We start from the raw sequence: 26,527 nt of genomic DNA, 5'->3' as shown, positions 1-26,527 counted from the left end.
TACATCTTTTTTGTTACATTCGCATAACACAGTCTCTCCCTGTAAGAAAACATGTTTATACACAGGGAGCTCAGGAGTTTTTGACTGTGTTTCAAAAATTAAAGAAATGATCAGAAATGTTATATTCTAATACAATTGTTTTAACCGAATCTGAGTTAGTAAAGATATTGTCAATCCAACTTCCTGAAGTATAAGTTATTATAGTTAGGGCTCGTGTTATATTCATCATTATTATAAAAACTTAATTTTGTCGCATATTCGCATGTCGCTACTCGAAATACTCGATACAACTGGCACCCCGCTTTCTTTGATTACGGTCTGCGGCGTCGGCGGCGGCGACGGAGGCGGCCCAAGTTACACCCCCTACCTTATTTACTTCGCTAGGTGAGTATATGCGGGGGAGGACATTTTCGCTCCGGTTATTTGTTGTTCTCTCGCCGTAGGTCGTCGCACGGGCGGCAGTATTACCCGATTTTGTCGCCTGTGGAGTTCTTGGTGCGGAACGCCGATCCTCGCAGTGTTCCGAGCGCGTTTGAACTTTCCATTTTTTTTTCGCTAGTTCCGAGTTAGGTATTCGCGTATCAACCGCGCTTGTTACGTTTCGGGTTTTTTTCGTTGGTTTTCCTTGGAGACGAACTTCGACGAAGGTAAGATCGGCGGTTATTTATTTCCGGGTTTCCTCTTAAGAGATCTAAACATCAATATATTCGTAAATATTATGGAGGTATTTGACTGTGATCCTTCCAGTAAGTACGTATTTATGTACCTGATTCTCAAGCTTTGATCCTCCGGGGCTGTTTTCACTGGATAGTTTAAAGATTAAGGGTACTCTATTTATCTGACGGGTAAGTTTGAAAATAATCATATTTGTGTTGTGTGCCTGTCGATTAACAAAATTCTTGTTCTTGTATTTTTTTGTCTTCTACATAGTTCTTCGATTTGTAAACAACAGTCTTTTTTAAGACTATAGATTATACTCCCGGTAGATAAAGGTACGTCATAAGAATACGGATAAATATTTATTGGAACCTTACAATTAAACATTTTTTGAAGGTTCCTGTTTTTTAACACTTTAAAATGTGGAGACCGTCGAATATAGCAGATGTTCCCCTGTTAGAAGAGGATATGGCAAATAACGCAGAATTTGAAGACGGAGTGGAGATGGTGGTAGAACCTAATGACAATTTAGAGGACGAACTACCTCAGCAAATAAAAAAACCGATCCATTTGTCTTCGGATGCTAAACAAATTGTTTTAAATGCTTACAATTTTATAAAAAATTCAGAAGAGGATGTAGGAGCAGCAATAAAAACAAGTGACTTGACCAAAGTTCCGAAGTTAACTGTAAGAAAAATTGTTGCAAATGGGATAGTCAAGACAAAAGATGCTGGAATTTCGCTACTTTTTAAGGAGCAGATCTAATTAGGCATATAATTTACGACGCTTATAAAGTGCATAGTGTTTTAACCCTAGGAGAACTGCACAAAAAAGTACTGACACACTTAAAAATTAGTTGTGCCATAGAGTCGTTGCGTACTTTTTGAAGAAAATGGATTTTCAGTTCCAAACAGTTAATAAACCTCAAGTGTCAATGGAATCTCAAAGAATTTCGCAATGGAGGGCGGATTATTTAAAGTCCATTGAAAAATTGGTCAACAGTGTATTTAGCAAGTGTGTACGTTCCGGCTTCACATGGAAAACGCATAATAATTCTTCATGCTGGGTCCAAAAATGGTTGGGTGGAAGATGCCTTATTTTTTTCTGCCGAAAACGTTATGTTGGATAATGCCTCGTATCTTATTTACTTACTTGTGGGATTATTAAAAATAAAACATTTTAATAAAGACTGCAAAATCCACAAAACGGACATGAAATCTTGAGATTACCCCCGTATCATTATATATTTAACCCGATTAAGATGATTTGGTCTTAGTTGTAAGCGCATATAAGAAGAAATACCACTGCACCAAAATTTAGTGATAGATTCTAAACGTAATTCGGCAAGAGGTAGCTAAAATATCACTACAAAGCTGGTCCAACTGTGAAAAACGAGTAATAAAAGAAGGAAATATGTATCCAGAACGATTAGTGGTGGCGATTGAAGCGATAGTGACGTTTTTGTAAGTGACTGATACATTATAATAATAATAATAATAATACATTTATTGTTATAACCATCAAAGTTACATAGAAATAATTACATTCCCAAAGTATAAGTATATTTAATATTTTGTATAAAATAGAACCTAATAAATTGTTACTTTGTACTAATTTTTATTATGTGCATGTTTCCAGAATTGCTCGGCGAAAAAGATTGAAAACATAGATAGATAAATTCCTAGGACGGTCCTGGAGTGGTTACGGGTAAAGGTGTGCTCGGCAGGGTGTTCTCTAAGGGGCTGCGGTTTTATAGTAATAAACAGTAGGCAAAGTTAATCCCGGGGTCTGTTGTAAAAGTACTATATTTCTGGTAGAAGTATAACAAAAGCTTACATGATGGTTTTTAAAAATCCCGTATTTTAGTTGACACTGATTTGCATACAATAGAAAGACAAGTTTCGTTAATGAAAGTAATGTGACAGCGGCTTTACTATTAGAATAATAACTATACATTAATTAATACTACAATTGTAGAGACGGGCAGAGGATTGAGATAATAATGGTAATAAGAATTTACCGTTTATAAACCACTTATTATGTTACTATATATATATATATATATATATATATATATATATATATATATATATATATATATATATATATATATATATATATATATATATATATATAGTAACATAATAAGTGGTTTATAAACGTTTAATTCTTATTACCATTAACGCGCTTGTTAAATGTTCCACCATCCGCTGTCTATTCATTCTTGCAAGAGGGTTTCGAAGTCCATCATTTTAAAGAGGTCTTATGCCTTGCTACAAACCTTTTCACTTGTCCCCTTTAGGATTTAGTGTGATAGTGTGAGTGTAGTTAGTGTGAGTCGATATTAGGTATCCATAACTATATCAGACACAGGAAGACAAAACCTAGCATTTGCTGGAAATAGTCTTCAAAAACATTAGTGTTCATGCCTTATGGTTATGGTTATTCCGCTCTACTGACATATTTTAAACAGCGTACCTTGTCAAATTAGTCCCGTTCCATTGAAAGTTATTCATGCCTGAAGAGATGGCTTTTTCCTTGCAATTTTTAGTTTCATATTGTTACATGTGGTCGGATATATTATTCCTATAGCCGTATTCACCAAATACGGAACATTCAATAAGTAAGCTGATAGTAACACAGTGACCTTGCTAATTTTCTATATTTGGCCTTACCCAGAGAAACTAACTTCATGCCATTTGTCGTCTTAACCTAACTTTTCGGTTTTTGTTTCTTGTGTGTTGTGTATTGTAACATTAAAGTTTATATATTTTTCGGATGTTTTTATCAGTCTGGTTATCGAAAATTGATAAGTTGTCTAGTTCGTGGATCTGTTAATTATATACATCGTGAAAAAGGGATAATACTCTCTCTTGTACAAAAACAGTTCAAAATCATAAAAAATTTAAAAACCCAATAAGCAAACGGCAGAATGTTGAGAAAACTGGTACAACTAGGTATTTATAGAGAACCAGTTTTTCTGTTTTTAATCACCTCTAGGGGATTAAATTTTTACATGCGTCAAATGCACCTGCAAAATGAAAATATTTTTCATGGCGAAATTTTTCTTGCTTTTGTAAACAGTTTCAAGTAAATAACTCATCACGTAAAATAGGGGTTGATGTACTGGAATTTTTCATTTAACGAATTGCTCCCGCACGTGGAAAATAGTAATAGGAATTCAAGAATTCCAAAGCAAACAAGAACTGATTGCGTAAAAACTGTCTAATCATTGGATCTGTTTTCTCCAAACTCAACAAGGAAGGACACAGCATTTGTTAATAGATATTTTAGACAATTAAATAATCTGATCGCATACGTTGTAGCATTTTTATTATTATTTTTTCATTGCCCACAAGAAAAACATCATACGTGCAACGCATGCGATTTTTGGCGATCTTTTGTCTTGAAGGTCGGAAATACGTTCGGCTCCATCGAACGTATCCGAAAGCGCTTACAGAGATTAAAAATGCTCCATTACCGAAATAATCTCTCCGCCTTCACATAAATCTACCTCTGGTAGACCTCACGGTTCTCCGGCAATCATTCGAGGTAAAGGAGCATCGCGCAGAGCTTAGTTATAGATACAGTTAAGTCGAATGTTTTAGGTTGGCGTCACTTTTGTCTCGCGTTACGTAACACCGTATACCGGTACATTCGAAGAAATTCCGCGCTTTCGCGTTTGTTTCTCCGTGTGTTCACTCGCGCATTGAAAACAAACCTCCATTGTACGTCGTAGGAAACAATACTCTACGCACCACCGATCTTGGTCAAGAAGATATAGGCTATAAGTAATTATCAGCGGCACTCTCACTTTTTCTGTCTCGGGTTAAAAGCGAAGCACTTCGTTTAGCGGGAGATCCTCAATAAACGGTCCGGATATGGTGTGTCTCGAAGTATATCGTCTTGATTTTTGACGGACCCTACCTCAAAAAGTAATTACGACCTTCAGAGCTGTTTTTACAGTCTGACATATGATAAATGCTATAAGCTATAATGTTATGAGATTTCAATATCAATAGAGTGTGCAACTTAAGTAATTTACCAAATTTAACCAATATTGAAACAAAGTATCTAGAGTTAATAAATTAATACGATATGCAAAATTATAATGCGCTATTAAACGGTAGAGACAGAGTATTGGATTGGGTTCTGAGTAATCATAAGTTAACTGTCAGTCGCAGCGTTTTTCCTCAGCTGGGAGAAATAGCGGACCAGCTCTTCAAATATCCGGTGAAGTTTTTACTCAATTTGATAGAGAAACTAAAGGTTTTCTTAGCGAATTTATTTACCAAAAAGCAGATTTTGAAAAGCTGTATAACTTTTTAAAAGTTACAACATGGGAAGGGCTGAATGGTCACAAAGAAATCAATAAAGCTATTGCTCATTTTTACGAGATATTTCTAAGAATTGTATCAGAGTGTGTCCCACTTTCCAAATATAGCGCTATCCATAGTGGTTCAACAAAAATAATATACAGGATTTAAAACGTAAAGCCTTTTATCACGATAAAATAAAAAAATTCAACAATGATTTTGATATACAGATATTTACTAATTTACTTTTGTATTTTTTGTTGATCACCCAGTTTTCCGCGCCGTATGTCATTACGCTCTGTACTATGGTGTTAAATATATGTGATATGGTGTGTCGAATGATGTGTCTATCCCAGAGTATTGGATTTAGTTGTCTGATACAGTTTCGCGTCTGGCCTAGTGTACTGTTCATTTCTTCCTCTGTTGTCCCTTTTTGAGATATTATGAAACCTAAGTATTTGAAATTTTTGGTTCTCTTTATTTGAAGATTTTCATCGACTTGTAGGTAGTTTTCTCCATCTTCTGTTGTTGCCAGGTATTCAGTTCCATTCCATTTTTCTCATATTCTTCCTTCAGTTTTCGTAACATGTAACTTAGGTCTTCTTCGTCTTGTGCGAGTACAACTTGGTCGTCCGCGAAATTTAAAGTGTAAAGACAGTCGCCTCTGATTGGATTTCCCATTTGTTCACATTTTTTCTTCCATGGTTTTAAGATCTCCTCTAGAAATATTTTAAACAATGTTGGTGATGCGGAGCATCCTTGTAGCAGCCCTTTTGTTGTTTTAAAGCTTTTTGAGAGTCAATCTTCGATTTTTATAGATGATTGGTTTCCTTCAAACATTTTTTTAACGGTCTCTATTAATTTTTGTGGCAATCCGATGGTTTTCATTGCCTTCCATAGTATCCCCCTGGGTATGGTGTCGTATGCTTTTTTTAGGTCTATAAAGGCTAAGTGAACCGCTCTATTTTTAGCCATTTTCTTCTCTATCACTTGTTGTAGTGTATATATGTGGTCTATACAAGATCGACCCGCCGTAAAACCTGTTTGTTCTTCTTCAATTTTGCCTTTTATTTCTATTTCTAGTTTTGCCTTTACGAGTTTTCCATATAGTCTTCCCATAGATGATATTACGCTAATTCCTCTGTAATTTTCGCAATTTTTACGGTCGCCTTTTTTGAATATCGATGTCATATATGCAGTTGTCCACTCTTTTGGTAGTTGTTCTCCATTTATTGCTCTTAGAAACATTTGGTGTATCATCCGGTATAGTTTTTCTGAACCGTATTTTATTAGTTCAGGAACAATGCCTCCTGGGCCGGCAGCTTTATTATTCTTCATATTTTTAATGGCCATTTTTACTTCTTCTAAGCTAAGATCTATATCCTTTTGTTCGTCTAATGTTGTCTCCGAGTGTTCTCCAATAAAAGTAGGACTATCCTCTGTTAGCAGTTTTTTGTAGTATATTTCCCACATAGTATCTGGTATGTATTCTAGATGTACTTTTTCTTTCCTATTGGTTCTAAGAGATTTAATTAGACGCCAGGATTTTGAATTACGCGTTCCTCCTATATATTGTTCCACATTTTTGCAGGCCTCTTTCTATTTGTTGTTCTTTTCTTTCTGTACTATTCTTTTGACTTCTCGATTTTTCTCTCGGTATATCTCTCTATCTTCATCTGTTTTTGTATTTAACCACTTCATATAAAGTTCCTTCTTTTCATTTATGATTTCCCTTAGGTCTTTATTAATGTCTATTTTATGTTGGTTTTGTGATTTTTCCTTCTCTCCGAGAGCTTCAGTAGCTGCTTCTTTGATGCATGTTTTTATGTGCTCGTATGTTGTCCCTAGGTCGTCGAGGCTGAATTCTTCCAGTTTTTGGTCTATTCTTGCTGATATAAGTACCGTATTGACTAATCGTTTAAAAGCTGTATATTGAACTTTTGTTCTTTTTGTTTATGTTCAAATGCTATTTCTTTTTTTTGGTTCACGTTTGTTCCATGACCAGGAGAACTCCATTTTCGCGATCAATAACCTGTGGTCTGTGCCGCATTCTGCACCTCGTTTCACTCGGACATCTTTTATTTTAATTGAGGAATTGTTTTTGACTATAATTGATCTGAGATCTCTGGTTTCTTGTACCCAAGTGAATTTATGAATTTCCTTGTGTCGGTAGAAGCCATTTGTAATCTTGAGATTATTAAATTCACATAGTTCGATTAGAGCCTCTCCGTTGGTATTAACCGTATCTTCTCCGAATCTACCTATTATGGCATCGTTCTCTTTTCTTCCTGTTCTTCCATTGAAGTCTCCTGCTATTATGAGTTCTTGATTTTGTTTAATTTTATCAATTTCTTCTTGTAACGTTTGTATGAAGCTTGTCTTTTCGATTAGTGCACTATCTTCCGTTGGTCCATATACTCCGATTACTATTATGTGTCTTCCAAAAACTACGATATCTATTTTAAAAACTCTATCATTTATTGGTTCTAAGCTTTTTATACATTTTATCCATTTCTTTTTTATTAAGATACCGATTCCGGCTTTTGCTCTTTCCTCTTTCTTAACTCCGCTCCAGCAATAAAGGACATCATCTATAATTTCTGTTCCATTTCCTTTGTTCTTGGCTTCGCTCACCACTAGTATGTCCAGTTCCGTTGTTTTAAATACATCTATTACCTCCTTGCCTTTGGTTCTCCATCCTTGGATATTCCAGGTACCGAAAATTAGTTTTCTACTATCTGTTTTTTGTTTTGGTTTTTGTTTATGTTGGTTGAGATTAAAGACTGGGTTTCGTACATGATCAGCAGGTTTGCCCCCACCCCCCGTAACCGATGGGGCTCCCTCTTCTGTCTAAAAGTCCATTGGAGGTGTGGATTACCACCCGGGGAAAAATTCCGTGGGTTTTCATCCTGCTTCTAGTCTATTTGACCCTTTATATTTTTACATGTGCCAGGGAGCTTAAACCTGACGCCATAACCCCCATTTGTAGGGCCTTTTTCTTCAGCCGCCCATTCTGGGAACCGTCGCTGTTTGCAGCCGCCCATTGTGAGGCCGACGCTGCGGTGGTGCTTGTTGGTACGCGGGAGGTATTTGATTTCCCTCCACCCCCATATCTGGGAGGCCTTCCCCTATCCGCCACCTAGTGACGCGCTCTCTAGGAGTTGCAAGCTCTCCCGAGAGACTAATGTATATACTATAATATATATATATATATATATATATATATATATATATATATATATATATATATATATATATATATATATATATATATATATATATATATATATGTATATATATATATATATATATATATATATATATATATATATATATATATATATATATATATATATATATATATATATATATATATATATATATATATATGTATATATATATATATATATATATATATATATATATATATATATATATATATACTATAATAATGTATGTACTATGTGCTGAAATACTCTGATGTTGCTTCGAACTGCATGTTCTTTAAGGAGAGAGAGATTAGTGGCAACAGTGAGATAGCCCAAGCATTGGGAAATTACTTTAAAAGTGCGTATTCAGAAAAGCCGGCTACATACAATCTTGCAAAGAACGACCTACTTTACACAAATACGACACTAACCATAAATAAAATTGCAAAGGATGACATACTGGAGGCTTGCTAAGCTAAAGCCTAAACAATCATGTGGACCAGATAATATTCCGGTCTATATTTTTAAAGCTTGCAGGGAGCTTCTGGTGAGACCCCTAGAGATCATTTTTAATTTAATTTTAGAAACTCAAACATATCCGGATATCTGGAAAATTTCCAAAATCTGTCCAATACCAAAGAGTAATAAGCATAATAATATAAGAGTTCCGCCCCATCGCTTTGTTGTGTTCGCCAAGCAAAATATTTGAAACGATTTTGCATAAGAAAATATATGCTCATGTCAGACCGGTACTTGCGGGGGAGCAGCATGGCTTCACGACGAAAAGATCCACTGTGACAAATTTAGCGTGCTTTACCCAATACGTTAACTCGGCTCTAGAAGCAAATATCCAGGTTGATGTAGTATACACTGATTTTGCTAAAGCATTTGACCGCGTGTGAAATGATGTTCTGCAGAAGCTGTAAGGGTTTGGTCTCTCGGGGATCTTCTGAGTTTCTCAAGTTCATATTTAAGCTCCCGGAAACAATATGTGGTTTAAAGGGGTGCCTCTTCGGAGCCCTTTGCAGCTCATTCGGTGGTACCGCAGGGTTCGAACCTTGGACCACTCTTTTTTGACATTTTGATCAATGACATGCCACAATCTGCAGCAAATTCCCTTAATCTTCTTTTTGCCGATGATTATAAATTATTTCGAAAAATTCGAGGTAGACAAGACTGTGAATTGCTGCAAAAGGACTTAAATGAAGTAATCAAATGGTCAGAAACAAATAAACTAAATTTCAATATCAGCAAATGTTGTGTCATGACATTTAGCAGAAGATCAAGTCCTATCATGTATCAATATAAAATGAGAGAAATTATAATAGAACGAAAAACAGAAATGAAGGATCTTGTGTACTTTTTGATTCCGGATTAAAATTTAATAAACATGTAGGCAACATAACAAAAAAAGGTTACAAAATGTTAGGCTTTGTGGTTCGAAATTCTTCGGGTTTTCAAAAGCAATATTTTTGTATAAACTGGTTTGGGGCAGAATAGATTGCTCTTTTCTAATTAGTGAATTAAGATTTACTGTGCCTACATATTTAACGAGGAATAATATCACTTTTGAACTTCCTAGAGCTTACACTAATCTAGGACAAAATAATATATTGTACAGAACGTCTAACTTAACAATTAAGGATCTGCGTTTCTGCAAATTTCGAACTAATGGATGTTTTTTTTCGATGTATAGAACTTTAAGTTGGCATTACTGTTCAAGATAGCGACCGATTTAACAGCTGTCAAGTGATTTATTCTCAGTTTGGTTTGGCAATTCATCATGAATAGACTTACGCTTGAACAACGCTTGCAAATAGTGCAATTTTATTTCGAAAATAATGGTTCTGTGCGGAACTTTATCGTCGACAAAATCGTCCATCAGAGCAGTTAATTCGATTAACTATGGAACGTTTTCGCACCACGTTTACTCTTATTGATAACTCGCATTCCCAGAGACGCCGTACGGAGCGTACAGAAGAAGCTATTGCTGCTGTAGAGCGTAGCATTGAGGAAGACCCGAATGAGTCCATCCGCTATCGAGCACAGGAATTGCATCTGTGTCCATCCACTTTACGGAAGATTTTGCGAAAGGATCGGGGTTTACGTGCTTACAAAATCCAACTCGTGCAAGAAGTGAAGCCAAACGATCATCAAGTAAGGCGTAGATTCGTCGAATGGGCCCAAAACGAGATTGTCCTTGTTCCTGATTTTCATAAGCGAATTTTGTTTAGCGATGAAGCGCACTTCTGGTTGAATGCGTCAACAAACAAAACTGTCGCATTTGGAGCGAAGCTAATCCTCAAGTGTATGTCGAAACACCGTTACATCCAGAAAAACTGACTGTTATGGGCTGGTGGAATCATTGGTCCGTACTTCTTCAAAAACGGTGATGGCCAGAACGTTACAGTCAATGGTGATCGGTATAAAGCTTTGATTACTAACTCTTTCATTCCTGAATTGAATAACCATGATGTCCAGGAGATGTGGTTTCAACAAGACGGCGCAACATGTCACACAGCTCGTGCCACAATCGATTTATTGAAAGACACGTTTGGTGACCGCCTAATTTCACGTTTTGGACCTGTGAATTGGCCTCCAAGATCTTGTGATTTAACACCGCTAGACTACTTTCTGTGGGGCTATGTAAAGTCATTGGTCTATGCGGATAAGCCACAAACGCTTGGCCATTTGGAAGACAACATTCGCCGTGTTATTGCCGATATACGGCCACAAATGTTGGAAAAAGTTATAGAAAATTGGACGTCCAGATTGAACTACATCCGCGCCAGCCGTGGCGGTCATATGCCAGAAATCATATTTAAAATGTAATGCCACAAGATTATCTTTCGGATAAACAAAATTCATGTCAATTGAATTATCCATCGTTGTTTTATTGCAACTTAAAGTTCTATACATCGAAAAAAAACACCCCTTATAATTTTAAACAAACTCTAATATCGCTGTATATGCTCATATTTCTTTTTTCTTTACTGTTGGTTACCAATTTACTATTATACCGTAACTTTACTCTAATTGACTATTAAAAAGTAGCATGTTAATTTATTAGTTTAGTACATAGTACTTTTTTTGTTTGCTAACTGTTGATTGATTGTAATCTGATATTGGGCGTTAGTCTGTTGATTACTTTATTTTAATAAATAAATAAATGGTTACGACGTTAATAACACAGGACAACCAAGATCTTGTGGTTTGGTATTTTTCATATTTTTGGGACTAAATTAATAGAAAAACAATGTTATGTGGTCAAAACATAGCCGCATCGGGTCGTGGCGGCATGTCTTGAAGACAGCCCGTTTATCGTCTAATTGCGCTTATTGTAGGCAGTCGTTTTTTGAAGCTGGTGAGCATTGTGCAGTTAAATTTCTTTTTAAAATGCCCAGACTTTATAAAAATATTTCATATACGTTTTGCTATCTTTGTGGTTCTTTTGTGGTCAAGAAATTTAGATGTAAAATGGCACCCCTGTTTAAAAACAATCCTACGCTTATTTTAAAGTAAACATCAAACACACCTTGGGCGCCACATATTGTGCGTCAGGTGTGTGAAGAAGGTTTAAGACACTGCAAGAGTTGAATCAGGGGCTCCCTACCTTTTGGAATTCCTTTGATATGGAGAGAGCCAACAAATCACAATGATGACAGCTATTTCTGCATGTTCAATGTTCGAGGATATAATGCTAAAAATTTGAAAAACATTGTTTATCCAGTCCTCAAGTCTGCAACTAGGCCAGTGCCACATGATCCAGATGTTCCAACACCTTAGAATCAAGTCAATTTAGAAGAACAAACCACCAGTTTTTCTGAATCTGAAATAGATAAAGATATCCTTAATGATATAGGGAGTGTCTCTCAGCAACCTCAGTTATTTTTACAATCAGCCACTTAATTACTTGCTGAGACAATTAGGTTTACCTAAGGATCTTTCCAAAATTTTAGCATCTAGACTACGAAATAAAATTTATTTTTACAAGACGTTAAATATCATATGTCAGAAAACGTTAGAAAACGATTTAGGTCTGGTTAAGTGTAAGCCTCAAACGTCATATCGAACTTATCGCCACTTTACTAACTATAATTATGAGCAGTTTCTCTTTGATTTGTTCGTTGTTTCTTGGAATATTGTTTATAGTATTACTGATGTTGATGAGATGCTTTCTTTCTTTAACGAAAACTTAGATAATTTATTCAATATTCATGCTCCCCTGAAAACATCAAAGATAACTAAAGTGCCAGCTCCTTGATTTACTAATAATTTAAGATTTATGAAACGATTGAGAAAGAAGGACTTGTCTAAGTACAAAAAATTAATGACTGAGGCAGCAAAAAACGAATATAAATCATTGCGCAACCTATTTACTATGACTCTCAGAAATGAAAATAAAAACTTATTTAAATTATAAATTTCGCTCAGATCCCAAAGGCTTCTGGAAGACACTGAACAATTTGAACATTAATTCGGGGCCTCGCTACAACCAAGCAGATGTTTCTGATCCGTCCACATTTAATCAGTTTTTTACTGAAAGTGTTCCGCCTCCGGCTGGTGAAGAGCAGGCTATTAAAGATGTGATTTCGGAGTTGTATTTAAGTAGTGTTTATGATGGAATTGCTAGTCAGCTTAACTTTGCAACCATAACACAGAAGGATGTGGAAAGAATATTGTCCAGAATTAAATCAAACGCAAAGGGTGTGGACGGCATCGATCTGAAAATACTTTCTTTAATTACTCCTCATCTGGCACCTTTGTAATGTTTATCATTAACCAGCAAATTTCCCTCATTGTGGAAGGAGGCTAATATAATACCTGTTGCTAAGATAATTGCACCTTCTGAAATCTCACATTTTAGCCCTATTAGCTTACTCTGTGTAATGTCTAAAATATTGAAGAGGGTTATATATGATCAACTTAATAATCATGTTGCTGATTCGAATATTTTGCCTGCCTCCCAATCTGGGTTTAGGCCCGGGCTTAATGTCACTGATGACATTTTTAGGGCTCAGGATGTGTCAAGAAAAACTTGTTTGATTTTGTTGGATTATAGCAAAGCCTTCGATACCTTAAATCATGGTCTTCTTATTTTAAAGTTAAAGTCCTTCGGTTTAACCGACACGGCTATTGCTTTTATGAAAAGTTACTTGGAAGGTCGCCGGCAGGGATTAGCGTTTTCTGACTTTCTGCCAATTATAAGGGGAGTTCCGCAGGGCAGCATTTGACACCTCTGACTTCGCTAAGCATTTAAATAAATGCTATTCTCCGTCAAAGATGTAGCTTTGTCATACAGTGGCATAAATGAGGATCTTGAAGTGATTTCTAGAATTTACAAAGCCCATGGTCTGAAATTAAATGATTCCAAGACCCAGGTTGTTCTTTTTGGTAATAAAAAAGAGGAAATTATCCAGTATAAAGATCTGAAACTTTCTTTGAATGGTACTACGCTTGAATTTGTCGACAAATGTAATAACTTTGGAGTGTTTTTTGATAGTAAGCTGCTTTTTGATTCACACTTATCTTATCTACTGCAGAAGTCCTACGGAAAACTGAAACTACTTTACATGTATAAAGACTACTTATCTACTGAGATTAGACTTAAATTGTGGTAATTATTAATTAATTAATTATTTCTTATTAATTACAAATTAATAATAATAATAATCTTGTTGCATTGTATCTTAATGACCACCCTTGGATAATCCGTTCAAAAGCCACTTTCTTATATCTATGAACAGTCCATACCTGGCCCACCCCTGCCTTGCCATTCAAGAAAGAATAAATGTTTTGTCAATATGTTTACCCGATAAGAATAGGTAATTACATCGTTAAGGTTTTATTGGGGAGAGCTCGTCAAAAGCCAATATGATGAAGATTGAGACAGACTATACTTATTATATTTAAAGACTACTTATGTACTAAGATTAGAGAACTTTTACTCTCTCTATTGGGATATGCGGACGTTGTATACGGAAAGACCAATAGAGCTTAAAAAAATTGCAAAATGCCTGCTTGAGATACAGCTATGGTTTGCGTAAATTTGATCATATAACGTCGGCACTCAAGGATTCTCAGTAGTTAAATCTGTCTGAAAGGTATTTTGTGCATCTGTCTATAAAATTACTAGGTACGAAAAGCCTGGTTAGGGGTAGTAATATACATAACAGGGCGACTCGTCAGCGTAACCTGTTCTATGTTCCCAAGCATAGTACGGCTGCGTTTCAGAGCACTTTCACATATAACGCTATTAAAACTTACAATTCACTTCCACTGGATATTATTACTTGATCATCCATTTCTACATTTAAAAAGAAATTAAAAGAGCTGATGAGATTAAGGAGAGGCTGAAGCGCTTATTTTTTATATTTGTTTTTTTTTGCTTATTGTTTTTCTTTTAGTCGTTTTTGAATGTTGCACTTGCTTTTTTCCAGTGTCTATTGTTTTTTCTTTTTTTATCCCCCTTTAATTTGTTTAAAATTGTGAAATTGTGAATCTTGGGTGGACTTAAGGGACCCATTTATATTTGTTAGTTTTTTTTTCTTGTTAATTCTCAATATATTACTACATTGTAAAGGTGGTTAGGTGGAGTAACGCTGCTAGACCTCGCCACCTGTTCAACTCTATTGTAGTATATTCTTTTTGTTCTAATTTAATAAAGGCTATTCATTATTATTATTATTATTATTATTTAAAAATTATGGGACTTCTACTAAGTAAGGAGTCAGAATATATGAAGTACTCCTGTTTTTGTGTGAATGGGATAGTAAAAGCAGTCAGCAACATTGGGTGAAAAAGAAAAATTCTTTCACCACCATTTCATATTAAATTAGGACTGATGAATCAGTACTTTATAGCTTTAAAGAAAGATGAATCATATTTTACATACCTAATTTTTGTAGGTCCTCAAATAAGCCGATTAATGGAAGATCAAGACTTTGTGAATGCCATAATCGAATCTGAAAAGATTGCACTTACTGATGTAACAAAAGGTTTCCTATGCAACAACAAATATTTAAATTACAAAGACATTGCGGAAGACATTAGACAAATTTAGTTAAATGGGATGCAATGTGAGTAGAAAACTACACTTTTTACACTCACATCTGGACTACTTTCCCGAAAAGCTTGGCGCCGTGAGTGAGGAGTAAGGTGAGACGTTCTACCAAAATATAAAAGAAATGGAACGCAGATATCAAAATCGATGAAACGTGGCAATGATGCTTACTGCTTATAATTAAAATGGAATAATCCGGCAATGGGTTATGTAAGAAAATCCACTAGACGAAGTTTGTCGCCCAGGAGGGAAACTATTGTTTTAGACTTTGTAATGTTTAGATTAGATTTAAATTTAGGAGTCCTAAATCATGTAGAATCAAATGTCATATCGAAATCCACCTTCAAAAGCTTTTAAATTGCTGGCCTATTATTTTTTTTTATCTGCTCGTAGACATTTTTGGGCCTATAGATCAAATCGTTCCAAAATAGTACTAAGGAAATCGAAACATAATATACATAATTGTAATTATTTAAATTATAAATACATATTAAATAAAACTAGTTGTCAGAATAGTTTGCATCGGCGTTATTACTATCATTCGAGGATATAAATAAATAATAATTTTACACTGACCCAAGTTTTTTTATAATTATTCAAATGATCTGTTTCTTTTTTCAAAATAACTGTGGTTGATTTTTATGCGTTGTTGGCGGTAGTTATACGTTTGATACATGTGCCAGTAATACTCTTATACTTTAATTGTTATGTGATTCTTTTCGGACGAAACATTCACTCTCCTTTGCTTTGTGAATAACTTATCTATCTATCTATCTAACACATAATGACTGTAATACCACAATAGCATAGCGCAAATGATTTTAACATTTTAAAAGGTGGTGAATCTGCTTTTTATTGGTTTATATACCTTGTTTTATTGAGGATAAAGGGATTTCAGGCAAGTCATGACCATTTATCATGTTCTGGACTATACTGGGTAGGTAAAGGACAAGATAGGGGCTATTCAGCTAGATGTAGACCACGTATCGGTTGATATCGGTGGCAGTGTTGATAGAGGATATTGCTAACAGTGAATCATTAAATGTGGAGAAAATGGCAAAGTTCGTTCTCAAAAATGGCTAGTGTTTCCGAATTTGTTGGTCAGAAATGGATAAGTAAAACTGCTCTTTCTAAAAATAAAAATATTATTATTGTCAATGTGTTCATGGCTTTTCGCCACCAAAACTCAACATTTGGAGTTACAAAGATACTGTGCACCAATTTTTACTGGAGTTGGATAGACAACAACCGTGCTACCCCATCAGATCATGAAAGAGAAGTAAAAGAAGGAAAACTCCAATAAATGAGGATGAAAAGAATATTGCCAGAAGAATAATATACTTGTTTTAATTACAAAAAGAAATAGCTACAAAAGACCAAAGTATTTGTGATCAGTAAACAAACTAATATCATTACTAAGTTCACAGTAAGAAACACGGCTATTCTAAAATAAGATCGAGGATTAAACAATCTCGCGCAGCTCTTAGAAAGTTGAGTAAAGTCCTATGCTGTTGAGACAGCTGAGACCTCGTCTTCTGAGATGTATGTGTTCCCTACTTTCTTATACGGCGTGAAGGCCTGTAACCTTAATAAAAAATATATCGAACTCATTGACGCTTTTGAAGCTACAGGCGCATATTAAAGGTTCCATGGTTCCAAAATTGAGAAAAGAAATATGACGAGAGGTACAAAATACCGTTAACTACAAAATATTATAGAAGGTGGGCGACTTGCAGGTCGAAGAACGACATCCTGGGTCAAAAATCTCCTAGGCTGGTATAGCATCAATTCCGGTTCACTATTTAGACTAGGATGTGGCAAGAGTTACGATTGGCCATGATGATTACCAGCATTCCGAAAGGACATGGTACTTGGGAAGAAAAAGATCATCGACAAAATAAATGAAAAAGGATTATTTCAGTCCACCCATGGGCCAAACTGTGAGGGAAAAACTCAAGATTGAATATCTTTTAATAGAGAAAGCCAAATTTTCTGCTGGTGACGACGATATTTAAGAGCAGTTTCTGTGGGAAAACAGGTGAAGGAGACTTGGGTAATTGAATGATTGAAATACCGTTGGTAAAACATGGCAGGATAAAAATTTAAAAAGCGCTAAGCAAGCTTTTATGCAAGGATGTTGCAATAACATAAAAGCACCCGCGGATAAGTTCAGAGATTTAGGTGTTTAGATACGGTACGGGTGGGGTGAAGAGGGTTGCCTAAATAATATTGGTTGCTATGATAACCACGCAAGGTATTAAAAATTTCATACCTACATTATAAATAGTTAAATTAAACAAATATATATTTATTAATAAGTAGATAACACTAAGCACAAATATAAACAGATCTTCGATTTGTTTACCCACAAATTATAGTATTACCGGCATTTTTTCTATCGGTCTTTGTAACAGAAACATTGAAAAACACCTTGACACTTTCAAAAAGTCACTTTCTCCCAAAACAAAATAAGACAAAAAAGCATTTCTTTCAAACCATATCCCTATGGTTAAAAAAAATAACTATTTATCATTTTAGGGGTAATGTTTAATAAAATCTTAGCATTTCGTTTCGTATATTGAGTTAAGTTTCAAATTTACCTTTGTAGTTGAATATATAAAAATACAACTAGACAAACTAACACTAAAACATCTATCCTAGATCAAATAATAACAAATGAAGATGTCACATGCACAATCAAACTGGAGGCCAGCGACATATCGGATCACAAAGTAATGTACGTAGAATTGAAGAAAGCGATAATTATAAAGAAGAAGGCAAAATTAGAAAGAAGTTACCTAAATGAAGATAAGTGGCTTAAGAGTGTACAAGAAAAAATTGCAGCAAAATGAACCAAAAACGTTTCAACAACTAGCTGAAATAATAACGACCACCAAGAAAACTTGTACAAAAATATGCACAGTGAAAATAAAACAAAATAATTACTGGTTAACTATAAAATACCTAACCAAACATAAGGAAAAAGAGAAGCTATACGTTAGATGGGAAAAATTAACAACGAATACTGTAAAAACGAATATAAAAACGCAAAAAATAGAACAACGCCCCAGAAACAATACACTGAAAAGAAGTTTAATGAAGCAAAAAAGAACTTTAAGAAGATATGGACAATTTTAAACGAAATAACGAACACCAAGGAAAACAAAACCAAAAAAATACATCAAATAATTAATGCAACTGCACAACCGACTAAAGACGATAAAGAAATAGTTAAAGAATTTGATATACACTTTTCAAAAATTAGAGAAACTTTAGCCAACAAAATAAAGCAACATTCCAATACCAATTTGTGCCCCAGGCATCGATGGTGTGACAAAAAAAATCTGCAGGCACTAGTCAATATCATTGGACAAAAAATGCTAGAACTTACTAATAATGTCCTGCAAACTGGTAACTACCCTGAAGAACTGAAAGTGGCTAAAATCATCCCCATATCTCCCTACTCAGCACTTTGTCCAAGCTACTGGAAAAAATTATTGAGGCTGGAATTTATGACCAATGAATTGGATAAGAACAAATATGCATTAACAGTGTTTTTCGATCATCAAAAAGCGTTCGATACTGTCAATATAGAGCTAATGATGAATAAATTAAATAAAATGAGACTTCGTGGGGTGTGCTACCACTTGATTAAATGTTATTCTACAGCCAGAGAGCGCTGTACAACAATAAATTGTGAAATTATGAACGACTTATTTCCAACGTCGGCATTGTCCAGGGATCGGTATTAGGGAAACTAATGTATTTGTTGTATGTACAAAGCCCAAAATATGCAAACTTAAAAGCAAGGTACTTCAAATTTGCCGATGATACTGCATTAGTTTACTCGGGTTATAGTGCGGAACAGCTTGAAGAACTTGTTAATAAAGATTTACAGCAGAATTACAGCAGTATTTTGAGTGGCTGTGCTATAACAGACTTTCCTTAAACTCCCAAAAAACAGTTTATATGATATTTAAACAGACAGGAAGAGCACCTTGCAACCTAAAAACAAAAATAAATGAAGCGGCACTCAAAAGAGTGTGTGGATATAAATATTTAGTGCTAACTAGCTCTAACTTGGGATAAACATATTGAGACTGTAATTGACAAAACTGTACCAATGCTAGGTGCACTAAAAAGATGTTCGCATCAACTCAACCAAAAAAACAAGACAGCTGCTTTCGTAGAGCTTCGTAGAGCGACACCTGAGATATTTGTTAACATGCTGGGGAAACACCAGCATAGCACAGCTAAATAAATTACAAAGGCAACAAAATAAAGCACTTAAAATAATATTTGGAGTAAAATTTAATACGTCTAGTGAAGAAATTTACACAAACGTACCTTATTTAAAAATATGTGAACTTAAGATACTATAACAAACAAAATTAATTTACTTAATTCAAAACAAACTGAATAAAACGAATGTGAACTGACTGGAAATGGACAGTGTTACAGTCACATCACAAGAAGCATTGATAAGTTAAGAAATGTATACGCAAGGACCAAAAAGAAACAAGACTCGCAAATATACAGAAGCATTCAAATGTTTAATGAAATACCACAAACTCTATTAAAGGGCAGTATCATGAAAATGTGTCATAACTTTAAACACCTTATAAGAATTTTTTTTTCTGTAACTGTTGTTGTAAGGCCTCGGGGCCAGTTTATTGTTAACTGTTTAGAGGTCTGAAATAAATTGTTATTAAATATTAAGAACGTCAGAATTAAAACTGTTTAGATTAGATTATTAAATAAAATGAGTTTAAAAAATAAACTTTCCGAGAACGGCTAAAACGAAATATGGAAGAGTATAGAACACTTAAAGTTAAGGCGCCGACATGTATAGTGAATGTTATAGTCTATTTCACAAAGATCAATAAAACCTCATTAGGTACGCAAAGGGACAAAGTGACAAAGTGATCCAGCGAATACTTAAGTCACTTTCATTATTTAGCAATGATTTCATTGCAAAAATATCCATTTACCCACCTTAAAAATGGCGTGTCGCTAGGATACTCGTAAAAAGGACCAAGCATTTTATTTTAACAAAATGAAAATTAGACATTATGTTCAAAATTTAAAAAAATATATATATCTTTGTCATCTGAGAAACTGTCATTTCTTCTTTCCGAGTCATTCCATAAGTTATTAAACCTAACTTTTTGCAATGGTCTGCTGAACTATGATTTCGCCAAAATGAGAGTGTCAATTCTAAACTTCTAGAAGTCAAACATAACACACATAAGTCCTTGAGACATAATCTTAAATCCTTTGAGAAATCTAGAAGCCCTAGAGTTGTGATCTTTGAGAAGTTGAGGTTATGGGCAATGTTATGTTTTGCCTTTGTGTTCATTAGGGAGAGTAAAAAATTATTTATCACTGCTTGATGATACTGTTCCACTCGATATAAAAAAGAAGGTAGTCGAAGCTGTAAAAACGCAAGATGGTATAAATTCTATGCTTGGAATATTTGAGATCGATCAAATGAACATCAATTCGATTATTCAAAAGGATTTGATTTCTCAAAAATCATTGAATTTGTTCAAATTCTTTGACCTACCATATGATTTCCTTGACGTTGACATTGCATTGTGGGCTTGTGATGAGAATTATAAAGAAATTTAAGAGTATTTCAAACAAATGAAAGTAGTAAATGACGCAGCGGAGCGTGGAGTAGCGTTGGTCTCTGAATAAAATCAGTGTTTGACGAAAAACGAAGAACACTTTCGATACTTGCTGCAAGTTGTCAAAAAACATCGAGGACTATTTCCTGATTGTAATAAAAGTAGATTTGTATAACTAAACCAAAATATATATATATATATATATATATATATATATATATATATATATATATATATATATATATATATATATATATATATATATATATATATATATATATATATATATATATATATATATATATATATTTTTCTATTAATACTGTGATAAGGTATAAGATTTAATATGGATATTTTATATTAATATTATATTATATTAATTATTAAGTATTATTATATTATATTAATTTAAATAGATAATAAATAATCTCAAAATTTACTAATTCAATGAATAAATCGAAAATATTTATTAAAAACTCTTTTTTCAATTCATTCAATATCCTATAAAAATTATTTGGCTTCATGGATTGGTGATAAGACATGATTATTTATTTATACATAAGACTAAATCGAAAATGCTCATAATGCTCATAAAAAATCATTTTTTAACTACCCTAGGGTTCATCAAGGACAGGACATTTACGGACCTTGGAAGGTTCCACTTCACCTGCTGTGTTTACTCTCCTCAATAATTTAAAAACGGTGGATATTATAACTGCGGGAACATCGGCAAACCACAGTAAAATTCGAGTAATCGTGTTTTGTGAAATCATGTTCACTTAAAATAATAAATTTTTCATTCACCGGTAGTGGAGAATTTTATATTTATATATAATACTACATTCACAAACTTGGACAAATCTTTTGATCGGGTTCATCATAAGACTACAAAATCAAAACTAAGTCAATTTTTTTATCTAAGAACTGGTAGAGTCTGTTCATAGACGCGACTAATTCATACGAATTAAGGAAAGACCTGTTCAAACTGTAAGAATGAAATATGGCCGAACAGGTCCGTACTTTGCTTAGAATTTAATTATATGGGGTTTTGTTAGGAAAGATACTAAACAATATTTATTTATTTATGTATGTATTTATGTTTAAATCTAAAATAAAATTACAATTTATTTTTATTACCTACTTAAATTACTTAAAATTATTCACATAATATATCAGTATCACTTATTGAAGTGCTCAAAACATAATTTGTTAGATTTTAATGTCAAAAAGTGTAAGTCTATGTCATTATTTATGTAAAAAGACCATTTTTAAACAATAAAAATTCGATTAAGTTACTACCAAATCAGTTAAAAGACGAACTTCGCGTTACATTTGATACAAAATTGGCGTTCAATGAACATATTGTGAAAATAGTAGGACAGACTTATAGAAATCTCGGATTCTTAATTAGGAATGCAAAAAAAATGGAAAGAACTCTGAAAATTCTTTATTATAGTCTACTGAAGTCGAAACTTGATTAGGGTAGCATAATTTGGTCGCCTTTTTATACTAAATATATAAGGATGAAAAAAATCAAAATAAATTCCTTAAATTTATTCTTTATTATTCTAAAAAGAGGACCTGATAGTTAAGTCAACAACATAGAACGTTAGAAAATGTTAACACTGCACAACAGAAGAATCATGACTCAGTTAATGTAATCATTAACCACCTACAATGCAGCATTGAGTTCGCTATACGTAAGTGTCCCAAATAAAAAACGTTTTAAAGGTTACAGGACTTTTCCCGTGAAAAGCACACCTAGATGAAATTACCAGTTGACATCCCCAGTCACGACAATTGTTACAGCTTATAATCAATATCAAAGTAATATAGATATATTTAACAAAACAAAAGGTTTGCTTGCAAAATTATTAGAGAATTTATTTCTAAATTCTAAATTCTGATGGACTAACTTTTTCCGCTAAGTAATAGTAGTTAGATTTTGAGTTAATTTTAAGGCAATTACAACTTGTTACTGTGTCTTGGACATGTAAATTGAATTAATTATAAATAATAAATATAATATAGATTGTTAAATACAGCACTTTGCATTTTTAACTGTTACAGTAGAAAAAAATAAGTTTTTAGAGTCGGTTGCGGTTAACGTGCATCAGTTCTCTTTGTGGCACCGGTCCAGTGATCTAGCGGAAGTGGGGTCGTCATTAGCGTGTACGGTGATTCAGGTGCCAATTTCCGGCTTCCAATCGCCATTATTTAGACGGATCTATTAAAATCGCTACATATTTAGCAGTCACTACCTTCGTAATCGCACGGTTCCTGGTTTACAAGGTGTCCCACAGATTGGGACACAGTTTTCACAAGAAAAAAAGTGGTTTTCAAAAGTTTCTTTTTTTCTTCTCGAAAGCGGTTCGTTTTAGCGAAAAAACTGAACAGACCATTTTTGTTTGGAAACCATTAGGGTATCTAAATTTATTAGCAAAATCGGTACACCATTGGCGTTTCACTTTTTTTTATTATTTAAATTAATTAAAACGGTACCACGAACGTCACTGATTAAACAAAAACAAGTTTATCTATGCAATAAACTTATTGTTAAGTGGCAATAATACCTACCAAAAAATGCATTTTAGGAAATAAATTTATATAAATTTTTTACTTAATTTTATCAGCTAAATGCGCTTTTTAAGTTTATCCGTTATAATTCGGATCCTCCTGGGACCTTGTATCTTTTCCAAATAAGTAAAAGATATGTGATGGGTAAGAGTTGGAAGACTTTCTTCGGATATTGCTTGTTTGATGCCTCTTTGAGTTCTAATTTTTACCTTTTCACTGAAGGACTTTTCCTGTAGATTAAACGGTACTCTTTCAATTTCATAGGGTTGAAAATGAAGCTTCGCATTCCTTTAAATGAATAAAATTAGAAATTAGAAATTAGAAAACATTTCTATTTCAGTGAGGCTCACTCTCACTCTACCTCAGCAATTTCCATTGTTGGCGGTCGTTCCCGTTTCCTTCTTTGCTATTGCATCTAAAACGTCATCCTTCCAGCATTTTGAAACATTGTCATGTTTTCTTCTTTGGCGTAGAATCCACTGTCACTTATGTCTTTCATCCGTTGTCAGTGACCAAACCAAATTAGACATTTTCTTTCTATTCAATCTATGATCTATGTTCACTCAACCTCTATGTTCTGTCTGATTATGATATTTCCAACATGTTCAAACCTAGAAATGCCGCAACTTCGCAATTTTGCAGCTACCGGGCGGCCCTTTTGCCTTTGGGTCATAATTCAGCGCTATTCGTAGTAGTACTCTCAACGATGGACGTCTATCCCGACATCGTATGTCGGTGTTATTTGGGTTTCTTTTACATAAGTTGAGTGCTAACGTCAGTGTATAAGTTGGTAAGTGATAAACTAGTTTTTGAAGTAAAGTAGATTATCTCTCGCGTAGACGCGTTTAATAATTTGCGAAATCTTGCATAAATCGTCTTCTAACTTATGTCATAAAAAACAGAACAAAACATTGTTACAGATTAAGTTCTTAACTATCCTTTTGCGTGTCATTATACTGAAAGATGGAGAATTATGTTTATTGACTTATGACATTGAGATAATTCATTTCTTACTTTGATCATTCACGTACAGTATTTGTACTTAGCTTGGTGACACGCCGTTGTTCGTCATACCTATCCACAACTTGTTTTGTGGAACTGTGTCATAATCGTTTTGGAGGTCTACACAGACAACACCTTCAATAATCTTCTCTTTTTAATTTCGGTCCATTCTTATCATCCCTCTTACAGTTGTGTGTTACAGATTGTAATACACGAAACACAAGGTTTTATCATTATTAAATACACAGTCTCTAGGTTAAATATTTAGGTATTATCAGGTACACATAAACGATTAAGTAAATATCATCCAATAAACAAACACACACGCACACCTGTTATAACTGTTAAACTATTCACACGTTTTCGTGAATACGGTTTTGATTAATTTGTCATTTTTTCAGTACAGTAAATTTATTCTATTTATTTATGTATTCTTTTCTATTTATCCTCCCTTTTCGTGGTAACTCGCCGACTGCCTGTCACAGTTTTTTCGTTTCTCCGGCATATTGTCACACCGACCTGTCAAAATTTGACAAAATTTGTGACATTCTCGACCCAAAACAAGCATCGTGTAGGATGCAGGAATAGAAGGGAACGCGTGTCCGAACGGTTTACTCCGTTATTAACCTGTTTTATCAATGGAATGAAAATGTCATTTGACGTCAGAGGACGACAACGTAGGGTGTAATTTACTCGATTTTTAAATTGTCGCGAAACGACGTAACCGATCGACAGCGATATTATGAATAATTGATTCGCACACTTACTTATTTTTAATTAGCTCTTAAATTGATTTTCTTGTACGTATATGGGGGATTACTTTTCAGTGAAAGCCCCTCGCTCCCGCGCGGCCACGGGTCGATACTTTTCTCGCTGAGTAGGAGGTGAAAAGAGGTCAAGCTTGGACTCTAGCGTATTTCAGAACAAGATTAGCATACGAAATGAATCGTTGGTATCAATTCCGCACGATCAGAGCGTCTTTAACGATAGCGTCTACGTTTACGTGTTGCCCAAAGCACAGATAATAATAGGTAGAACGTTACCGTATATCCGGCCGTTCTAAAAAGGGTAAAAAAGAATAAATACGGGGTATTATCGAAAAATCGCTAATTTCGGATTTGAGTCACCAGTCTGGATTGATCGGCCACGGTGTAATTGGGGCCAGTACGACGGCCGATATCAACCCCCGCGATTGTGTATTTATGGCTCGGCCTTAAGATTTGCGTGTTGGCGGTTTTAAACGAAACGGAAATGACCCTACGATCCAGCTCGGCGCGGCAATTTTTTTTTTTGCTTTTCTCGGAAGCCCATCGTGTTCGGGGGACAAGTGAATCACGCCCAAGAACTGGGTCAGATTTTTAACCGGTACGGTTCGGAAGGTTTCGAATTGAGGTCTGAGATTCCTACGTTTGATAGCGATCGCGGTTTGAAAATGACTGATAGATGGAAATCACGCGCAGCTACAGTATAGCCAAGCGTGGCGTATTATATGCCTAACTTTAGAGCGCAATAAATTGTCACCGTTGAAAGAACTGGGTTGGTGATGGGATTTAAAGTGTCGTTGCATCGGACGGGCCAGTTGAAACGAATGACCTGCCCCCAAAAGCCAAAATGGAAAGAAGATAATACCTGTCAAATAAAATTTTGACATACTGCTCAGATAGCTAAATAATATTGCCGTAACGTTCTTAGTAATTACATAAGAAATTTTAAATATACATCATTATCAATAGGAAATCTGACCTAACATTGTGTTTCCAGAAAAACTACGCACACAGACCATTACCTTAAAGCATTGCCATATCACCATCCTCTCTTGTTTACAGAGTCGTAAAAGTATATCAGGTCGAGTCACCGAACCCACAACTAAAACTAACCTCTGCTCTTCTCTCTAGCAATTTCCACATCAAATGTATTAAGCGTTCCATCACATAATACACTTCACAACAACCTTCCAATAGCAATGAGCCTGAAAGCAATCCCACACTTGGCACTGTTGTCCTTCCTTACATTGAAAACATCACTGGCCATCTTCGATCAGTCAAAGACAAAATTCCATTTGAGTTTACAGCA

General features: G+C 34.5%; 1 protein-coding gene across 1 annotated transcript in view; it reads left to right on the top strand.

Moving 5' to 3' along the window:
- The first annotated feature begins 414 nt into the window (after window positions 1–414).
- The window catches only part of LOC132706660 (uncharacterized), a 36,211-nt gene continuing 10,098 nt past the window's right edge, over window positions 415–26,527 (top strand). The window contains exon 1 of the mRNA XM_060678127.1: window positions 415–647. The gene's annotated coding sequence lies outside the window, so the exon portion shown is untranslated. The remainder of the gene's footprint in view (window positions 648–26,527) is intronic.

This window comes from Cylas formicarius, unplaced genomic scaffold, assembly GCF_029955315.1.
Source record: "Cylas formicarius isolate icCylForm1 unplaced genomic scaffold, icCylForm1.1 PGA_scaffold_8__14_contigs__length_24414737, whole genome shotgun sequence".
In the NCBI taxonomy this organism is placed as follows: domain Eukaryota; kingdom Metazoa; phylum Arthropoda; class Insecta; order Coleoptera; family Brentidae; genus Cylas; species Cylas formicarius.
Note: the sequence above shows the minus strand (reverse complement) of the source record. Positions and strands in the feature narration are given on the sequence as shown.